This window comes from Neovison vison, chromosome 11 (assembly GCF_020171115.1).
Source record: "Neovison vison isolate M4711 chromosome 11, ASM_NN_V1, whole genome shotgun sequence".
NCBI classification, from domain to species: domain Eukaryota; kingdom Metazoa; phylum Chordata; class Mammalia; order Carnivora; family Mustelidae; genus Neogale; species Neogale vison.
The window spans coordinates 21,628,328-21,638,553 of NC_058101.1; positions in this window are offsets into that span (position 1 = coordinate 21,628,328).

Genomic DNA, 10,226 nt, shown 5'->3' on the forward strand with positions numbered 1-10,226 from the left:
TCCAATACCAAGCACTAAAATACTAAACACAAATATCTCTTCCCCAGTCACTCACAGCACCACCTGCAGGAAAAGAGCGTCAAAGAAAATGAAAATAAAAGTTTATAGACTTGGAGAAGCATTGCTCTCCAAGAGACAATGAGATGAATACAAGAATATTGCCTCTTGGAGATAGGAAGTAGACGGACAGAAGAAAAAGAAAAAAAATTAAAGTGCAGAAGTACAAGAGAACGAGATGCTGCAAACCCTCTCTGTACCACCACCACCATTATAAGCCATTAAAGAAACTGAATTTCACTATGCAATTGCAGAGGCTGCTCTTCAGTTAGGATCCCTGTCCATGAATTACTTAAGCATGGGGGGGGGAGGGAATTTAGATAAGTCACATTTAAATGATATGGAGTCCTTTCCAGGAAACATTAAGTCAAGTTTAAAGTTCACATACAGTATGCTATAATGTATATAAGGAAGAAATAAAAAACATCTATCTGTTCAGTTAAAAAAAAAAGAAACAGGAAATATAAATCAAAAAGCAATGAAATTCATGACTATAAGGAGAAAAGTGGGTGTGAAGTAGCACAGAGGAATAGGTGAGGGATGCCACTTTTCTGAGTATCACATTGTTGTACTTCTGTCTTGGGAGAATGCTAGAGATCTTATATTCAAAAATACAGGTAAATCAACAAGAATTGGATAAAACTTCAGATCTTATCAAAAGATGAGGGTAAGCAATTGCAGATGATTGAAGAGGAGTTAAGAGCTGGTGAGTTTTGAGTTCTCAGAGTTCATTTTAACTGCAGTGTGGAGAAATAACACCAGCTAGGAGTATGAAATAGAGCAAACACGTTCACTTTTCCCTTCCAGAGTACAAGCCTAGAAGAGGCTTATTAGAAAGCTGATTCTTGAAGTTAAGTTCCTGAGGCCCTGAGGAGCTCAGATGCATGGTGGGTGACATCACCTTCTTCAGTATGCGCTGATTGATTTCTTAGTATGCAGAACCAATGCAGAAGAATGCCTGTAGGAACAGATAGCCAATCCAGAAAAAGGCATGAAATAAGGTTTGACTCTATGCACCAATTTGGGTTCTTAGTACCAAAAACAAACCTAGAAACAGTTGAGCATGGCTGAAATTCTGGAATCTTCTGGAGGCCAGAAGATCCTGCCTGATATTTATCATGATACACCAAAGGGAGGTTTTATAATTATTAAAGAAGTTAAAGAGGGAATATGAATAGTCTAATGATTTTTTTTAAATGAACTCCTTTATTTGATCTTTATATATATATATATATATATATATATATATATTCTATAGTATATATGTGAGGGGGATAGATTTATTGATCTGAAGTCTACAGAAACTAGCATTTCCCTCTTAATAAACTAGGAAATAAAATAACAAGGATATAGCAATAAATCATTACAAATCAAAGAGAAATGTTCTGATATAATTACATAAGGTTCATGTAGTTACCATAAACTCAACTAGAATTCTTGACAGTAAGACACAGCAGATTATAGATTTTAGAACATGACTCCTGGAAGGATAGATCTGAAACAACCTAACAGATGATGAACAGAATCATTCAAACAGAACTATTTCAGCTATACTATCACAGACAGAAAGAGTTCAAATTTACTGTGACTTTGATTTTCTCCACCGGCTAGCATGGGTTGGTACTCAAATCAATGGAAGTAAAAGCTCTGGATTGTAGATTAAAGCCCCTGGGTGGGGGAAAAGCTATTAAAATCATTCTGTGCGCATCTCCCCAATTCAGCAGCACAGTCAGAATGATCAAAGTAAAATTGGGCCTTATTGTTTTAAAGACAATAAAAATGTAAACTTTTAAGACACTAAAATTCTGTTCAATGTAATTCTCCAGGCAGTCCTATGTAAAGGATCTGGTGATGAATAGCAGAAGTGTTGCTTTTAAATCTGAAAAGCTCTTCTTGTAAGACAAATCATGCTTATGGTATACATTGTTAGAAGTTCTGTCCTCCAGGTCTCAGTAGAATTCATGATGACATATCTAAATCTTTATCCAGTGGCAAATATATATATATATATATCTCCAAACTAATTTTTGTAAAATACAACTAAAAGATTCATTGTCCATAATTCAAAGCTATAGGAAATAAGATGTTATCAGGCATACATGCATGACAGATAACAGTATCTATAGAGTATTCACTATTTTGAAGGAGGAAGTAGATTCTTTGAAGGTGTTGAGAGGAAAGGAGAGAAACATTTCTGGTCCTTCACAATGTTGTTTAGTTATTCAGAACACATTCCTGATAAACTTAGAGGCAACTACAAAGCAATATGCTAAAACTGCAAATTAAAATAGTATATACTGTAAAAGTGTAGAAAAAAACACTGTATACAGGAGGAATTAGGGGTGGGTGTGTTTAATAGGAGGAGGCTTTCTTTTAGATGTAAGTTTTAAAAATAAATATAGAAGTGAATGGAGTAGTCCAAGAAAAGAGTATGGTGTATCCCTAGCTATCTAGGTGGATATCGCCCCAAATATTAATAAGTAAATACATAAAGCAAATTGGATTTTCTTAGATTGAGAATTCTATCAAGTGTTGATATAATTCTTAGGTAGTTAGAATAGACTTGAGTTAACAAATTCATAAAGAAGGAACAATTACTAGTGGCTTATGAGAAAATGGTCAGAATATTACACATTCCATCAGGTGTGAAAGCATAGAGATGAGTGTGGAAGTGCCACTGGTAATAGTATCAAAGCAGACCAAGAAGTCCTTGACTGGAAGGCAAGGGAGAGTCCAGGAAGCTGGAGTCTAATCGTGATAAGAATGAACTAAAGATGGGACAGCCAAATAGCCTGGTCCTCAAACAAGCAGGGCTTTCTTTGTCTGTCTGTCTGTCTGTTTTACTAATAGGGTGAAGAAGTGATCATCTGTGTTAGGGTCTGAGGGGAGCCAAATAAATATCACCCATCTTCTCCACCTGAACCAACTTTCACAGAAATGAGGAGTTTAGGGCCTATGAAGATCAAAGGATCACACTGTTTTGTTTTGGTTTTTGCCCCAGGCACTCAACATTTATTTCTCTATCCACTCTGTGTCAACAGGTGGTTACAGGACCCTGCCACCCTCCCCTACCTTAAGACTCCTTTCTCTCCAGCAGGAAAGAAGCAGAGAATCTCTGTGTATTGGTACTCTTAGGATGACCCTGGTTTTATTTATTTATTTATTTATTTTAAGATTTTATTTATTTATTTGACAGAGACAGACACAGCAAGAGAGGGAACACAAGCAGTGGGGGGTGGGAGAGGGAGAAGCAGGCTTCCCGCCAAAGAGAGAGCCGGATTCTTGATCCCAGGACCCTGTGATCATGACCTGGGCCGAAGGCCGACACTTGACTAAGCCACCCAAGTGCCCCAACAGTTAACAATCACTGTGAGCCAAGCACATTGCACAGTATTTGAAAGTTGTGCTAAATCTTCACACTATGGTGTAGAGTATTATTATTCACTCCATACAATATATGAAGAGACTGAGATTTACATAGCTAATTAATAACATAGCTAAGAGTAAAGACTGTCTGAGTCCAGTTGTTATTAGAGAATGTTGTCAAATCAGGTGACGAGAATGGATCCCAGAAATTAAACTGAGAACTTGATTGACTCTCTGGGCTATAACCACCACTGAAGTATCTCAGACTTCTCCAGCTAAAGACCTTCTCCAGTAAAGTGAATGGACTGGAGGTATAGACCGCAATGTATGCTTCCTTCATGTACCTTGTCTTCCTGGAGGAAGAAGTAGGAAGGGTCCATTTCTACTACTGATTCAGAGATAAGACATGTTTCCTCTCCCCGGGGAGAATTAAGTGAGATGACAGAGAACAATCAGCATTATGATAGTGCAAATCCCTGTCCTTAGCAGGAAACCACTCCCCTCCTTGCAAATACACTACATGTATTTTGAATGAAAGATAAATGAAGACTTGTCTTACTTCCTGATTATGATATGTGAGCTGAGGAAAAAAAGGCCAGCAACCCCATCCTCAGAATGCTACCTAGGAAGTAGAATTTTCATGAAAAACTCCAGGTAGCAAAAAGTAGATGATTTAGGAGACTTTGAATAGAACGAAATACATATACACACATATGCATATACATATGTGTGATGTGATATATGTATATATAGAGACAGAGAGAGAAGACCTGGAAGGCTTGGCTCCAGTAAAGAGGTCTGGGAAGAAGAGGAGAACTATAAATTTGGGTTAAAGAAGTATACCTCTGGAGTGATAATACAGAAAAACAAAGATGGCTTAAAAGGGGCTTTCATGTTGCATTGCTAAGCACGGTTAGTTTCTTCTTTAGAGCCACCTGGTGGATGCTGTACATTCTGGCCTCATGAGGACCATGTTCCTTTATCTCTTAACCTCTTGAGATTGCTAGTATCAGTCAACAGCTAGAGTAAACTGGCTTTGGGATCCTTAACATGGGCAGGGGGAGGGCCTGGCGGAAAGAGGAGGGGAGGTGAATAGTTTAACAATTAGAAGCAGCATGACTGTTATCTGTGGCTTGAGTGTCTTGAATATTTAAATGTACCCCAGGAGGATGTAAATACTTAGGAAAAGGCCACAAGTAACTGAAAATACTAAGCTGGAGATAGATACTGGGGCTAGAAATTGAGCTTAGGTTAACGTCTAAATGGAAAGGTTAACTGAAGCTACAGGAAAAAGAGCAAAGAGGGGAAAGGAATAAGGAAAGAAAGCATCAGAGAAGTAATCTCCAGAGAAGAAGAAGACAATTTAACAGAGTACAATTTAAGAGTATAGTGTTCAGGGTTCACAATAGGTTTTAAGAAGAAACACAATCAGAACAACTGAACCCAATAATACAGTGCAGGGCACCCTGTTTCAGAACTAAATGAAGCCTGTTAGGAAGGAATTGCAGATATTCTAGAGAACGTTTTCTGTTGAGTGGAAAAAGAGGTACCAGATTCAAGGGGTTAAGGAGATACTCTGAAATGAAATGATTGGCTAAGAGAATTGAAAAGATTGAGGCCATGATAAAGGCAATAAATAGATTCAGTGGATTTGAGAAGATGGAGGTGGGAGAAGGATGGGGGGTTGTAGTCCAAGAAACACATGCGAATTTGGGTGCTTAAAGGGGAAGAATTTTTTTAAATGACATTTAAATTGTGGTCATGGTTGTACTTCCACTAAGTAGAAATCAAAAATAAAGGTTACATATTATACTTCGAAGTTGGGGGGACCCAGTAAAGCTTAATTATTTTAGCTTAAGAAAAAAAATGGATCTGATTTAAAGGTTACTAGCAGTTTCTATCACTGATTAAGTGGTATATACCACTTTACCTTTAAAATAGTTTGAGAAATTCACCTAACAAGTAGGTGAATAAAATAATAACAAATATGAAATAATTAAAAGCTTACTGTTGGAAAAGGTATCAAAGGCACCATCCTCCAGCATGTGAGGTTTTCAGACTGGATGTTTTCCTTGTTAGTCATCCTGGGTCAGTCAAGAAGTCTAGCTTTGAACCAGAGTAGAGAAAGTCTTCTCTTCTCTCTAGGCGAGGACACATTTAATTTGGACCCTAGACAGGGGAGGGTGGTCAGAGGCACTCTTTTTGAACAGAGACTGGTTGACCCCTATACCATGAAGACAACCCTGAGGGCCAGAGAAAGGGCTGGCCAGTAAAAGGCAGGCACCTCTTTGAGAGGTATAACCTAAGGACCACATGAGTAGTGATGGAATTTAAAGTTTGCTCTTTCCTTCATTTAAACCCAAGTTTTGAGTAAAGTTCATTAGTTCTGCAATGGAAGAGTGAAGAGAGTGGCTGGTGTCCACATGAGGAGAAGGGATGGCACTATAACAGAACAGCATCAACCTTGAGAAATTTACAACATGATGACAAGAGATGACCTACAGAAAGTAAAAGTAGATATTTAAGATAAAGAGAGTAGGATAGAAGACATGTAACCACCATCTTTGCTTGGAAATTTCCAAAAACTTCTTAGGAAAAAAAAAATTGGAAAACATAAACTTCTTATGCTTTCAGGATGGAGGCTATGGGAAACATGACTGGCTAGAGGATTATGAAATTTCTGAGTTCCAGATAGGTAAACAACCTCCAATTATTTAAAAAAAAAAAAAAAAAAGTTTTCTGAGAAGATGCTTATATATCGATTGAAATTCATGATACATTTTCAATAAAAATCAATTCAGATATTTTATGACTTTAAAGTAGTCTACAAAGCATCTCTAACTCATTACATTTGATTTCTGGTGCTTATGAGGACACAATCACTCCACTAACTGTCTTTGTCATATTGCCTCCTTTAATTCTCATAATAACTCCATGAAGTGGCTACTGTTAAACTATGATTCTATAGATAAGGTAACCAACCCATGCAGCAGTTTTCAGTGTTCGTTACCATAAAGCTCATGAGGGGTTTTGCTGGGTATGAATACAAAATACTAGACCCCAAAATTTACATTCTTAAATATTACACATCACACTGTAATACACTAATATTACTGAACCAAATAATTGTGAGTGCATATGAATTTGTGCGTGTGTGTGTGTGTGTGAAAGAGAGAGAGAGAATGAAAGAGAGAACAGGCACACAATTCAAATTACAACTTCAAATTCTAGTAGTATACACTCCTAACATCTGTAAGAATGTCACTTCCCACCACTTACCTTATAATGACAGTGGTCTGGTTGCTATCTCCTAACTAAATGATTACTCTAGTCCTCTGAAACAGCAACATAGAGAATGGGCATTCCTGTAATGGGGGGGGGTGGTGGTCACTGAATTGAGGCTCAGGAAGCTGCTTGGTCTAGAAGGCAGATTGCTAGTACCATGTCCAGGATGCCATAAATGATCAAAAACTTAATCAAATGAGAGAAGATGTAAACAAGAAGAATCTGGGGGCAAGGAGAAGTGTTCTTATAGTAATTTCTTCACAAATAAAGAATTAGAGAGGTAGAGCTTTATATTTGCATAAGAATAATATATGTGAAACCATGAAATGGATCCATGAAACAGAGTTTGGAAAGACTACCATTGTTAGAGGCTGGGAACAAAACAAAAGAAATAGAAAAGTGAGCAAAAAGAAAGAACAAAAGGAGGTATTATCCTAGAAGTCATGGATTTTGTGATTTCTGAAGATGCAACTTCGTGTTTATTTTATTCACTGAATAGGTGTGAATGAGCTTTGTTTTACCTTATACCTTATCAGAGCAACATTGTCATTATGGATCATTTTAACTACATATACAGCATTTATAACAGATCTTTCTGGGTATTGACATGCAGTACCACCAGGGATATTTCACAGGCAAATTTTAAAGAAATTTAAATATTTTCCAGTGTATTAATTTTGGTTTGTTTATGTTTGAATGGCTTCCAGATTAAATATTAGAGAAAGAAGTCACTCTTTGTAGTTTCATAAAGCCTGGGGAAAACACAAACATAAAACCAAACATATTTTCTAAATTTCTAAACCTTTTAATGGAGCTAATAAGCTCAAAAGAGTAAAACCATTCTCAAATTTATTCCAAATGAATTTTAGATCAGGTAGAGGCAATGACTGACAACAGGAAATATGAGTGAAGAGGAGCTTAAATAATTTGGTACATCCATGACATGCCTCTACTAGCATTTATCCTATAATAAATAAATGCAAGGTCTATAAATTATTTGGTCCCAGAGTCTGATTTTGTAGTTACAGAATACTAACTTTGAGAATGGTAGGAAAACAATCCTTCCCATCTCTTTCTCATTGTAAATTTTCTCTTGAATATTTTTTCAAAGGGATTTGTTCATACTTCAAAAATACCAAAATGAAAGCTGAGCTTCCATGTCACTTGGGAAAAATGCAATTTAGCTTTTTACAATAACTTAGCTCCTGAAAATCACTTCTAAATCAAATAACTGGTAATGCAATAATTTCAAATGCAGTAAACAATCAAACAATTAAAAAGATGAGTCGACAGTAGATTATTTTGCAAAGTAAATAACTCTTCCTTAAAATGCCAGTCATTTTCTAATGTAAGTTTCCTGCATATGTGTGTTCTTAATACAATGAGATACACATGCATAAGATATTTTATCTTATGTAGAATCTGTATATGATCAGCTTTTTTTTTTTTTTTTAATATTTTATTTATTTGACAGAGAGAGATGGTGAGGGAAGGAACACAAGCAGGGGGAATGGGTGAGGGAGAAGCAGGGTCCCCGCCAAGCAGGGAGCCTGATATGGGGCTCAATGCCAGGACCCTGGGATCATGACCTGAGCCAAAGCAGACACCCAACGACTGAGCCACCCAGGTACCCCTATGATGATCAGCTTTTATATTAGAATTCTATATCAGTTCTTAGAGAACATAGAAGTCACAATCTCGGAAAAATTATTATAAAAGCCTGACAAGTCATGAAGATAACAAAAACTAAAGGAGCCTGTGTATGGTCGAATCATTTTGATATCACATACGTGATAACACTCAGCTGAATTGCTTAAGGTAAAGAAATGAACAAAATTATCAGTGACTACCAGAATAATCATTAGAACTGCCCTTCCCCGCAACCTTGATGTTAGGCATTGGCACATGACTGGTTTTGGCCAATGAATCGTACGTGGATCTGACATGTGTCACACTTGAACAGAAACATTTAACAGCAGAGTGCAATCATCCATTCTTGTTCTTCTCCTGTCTTGACAAATATGGAAGTGCATATTGATTTGGAGGTGCAGCACTGAGCCATCTTATGGAGTACAGCTGCCCCAGAGAGTCAGTCAGACATACAAGGACTCTGTGTTAACAAGAAATAAAAGTCTCTTGTTTTAGAGCAGAGATCAGCAAGCTTTATCTGTAAAGAGTAAAATTGTAAATATTTTCAGCTTTGTGAACCAAACACTCTATCTCAACAACTCATTCTTTCCATTCTAAGGTGAAAGCAACTGTAAACAATATGTAAATAAATGGGCGTGGTTGTGTTTTAATAAAACGTTATTTATAAAAACGGGTGGATAGCTTGGCTTTGTTTGAAGGCACTGAGATTTTCGGGTTGATTCCTGCTGCAACATAACTTAAAATACTCTAACACAAGCATCCTGTACTCTTTGTTGTCAGACACTTTTTATCAGGGAGGAGAAGGGTTGTGGTGTGATGTGGAAACTATGGGAACGTATCCCTGAGAGGGAAGGAGCACAGCCTTCATGACTTCCCCACTCTTTTTTTTAAGATAACTGTTTTCATCATCCACAACCCACAGATGTTGATTAGGGCCCAAACTGATTCTTAAAATACCAACTTTATTGAAATATAATTCACATAAAATAAAAGTCACTCTTTGAAAATGCATGACCCAATGGTTTTTAGTGTATTTCCATGGTTGTGCAATCATTGCCACTAATTAATTTAAGTGAATTTTCATTATCCCCAAAAGAAACTCCTTACCCATTAGCAAGCATTTCCCATTCTCTCCTCTCCCCAGTGCCCAGCAGTCACTAATCTGTTTTGTGTCAGTAAATTTGCTATTCTCAACCCTTCATATAAATGGAATCATAAAATAAGTAGTTTTTTACAAATGGCTTCATTCACCTAGCATAATGTTTTTAAGGCTCATCTATGTTGTGGCATGTACCAATGAATACTTTATTCTGTTTTATTACCGAATAATCTCACATTATGTGGATACACCAATTTTACTATCTATTAATCAGCTCATAGCTATTTATGATACTTGCACTTCTTGTGTTACAAATAATGCTGTTAAGGAATTTGTGGTCAAGTTTTTGCATAAAAATGCATTTTCCTTTCTCTTGAGTATATATCTAGAAGTGAAAATCCTGGGACATACAGTAATTCCATGTTTAACATTTTGAGGAACTGCCAATTTTCCAAAGTGGTTGCATCATTTTACATTTGCACCAGCAATGCTATTTCTCCAAATCCTCAGCAACACTTGTTATTGTCTGTTTTTTTTAGATATCCTACTGAGGATGAATACTATCTCTTTGTGGTTTTCACTAGTATTTCCTAATGACTGATGATGTTGAGCATCTTTTCATGTGGTTTTTGGATATTTGCATATATTTTTGGAGAAACATCTACTCAAATCATTTGCCTATTTTTATTAAATTATCATTCTATTGTTGAGTTTTAAGAGTTATCTATATATTCTAGTTACAAAACCCTTCTCAGATAAACAGTTTGCA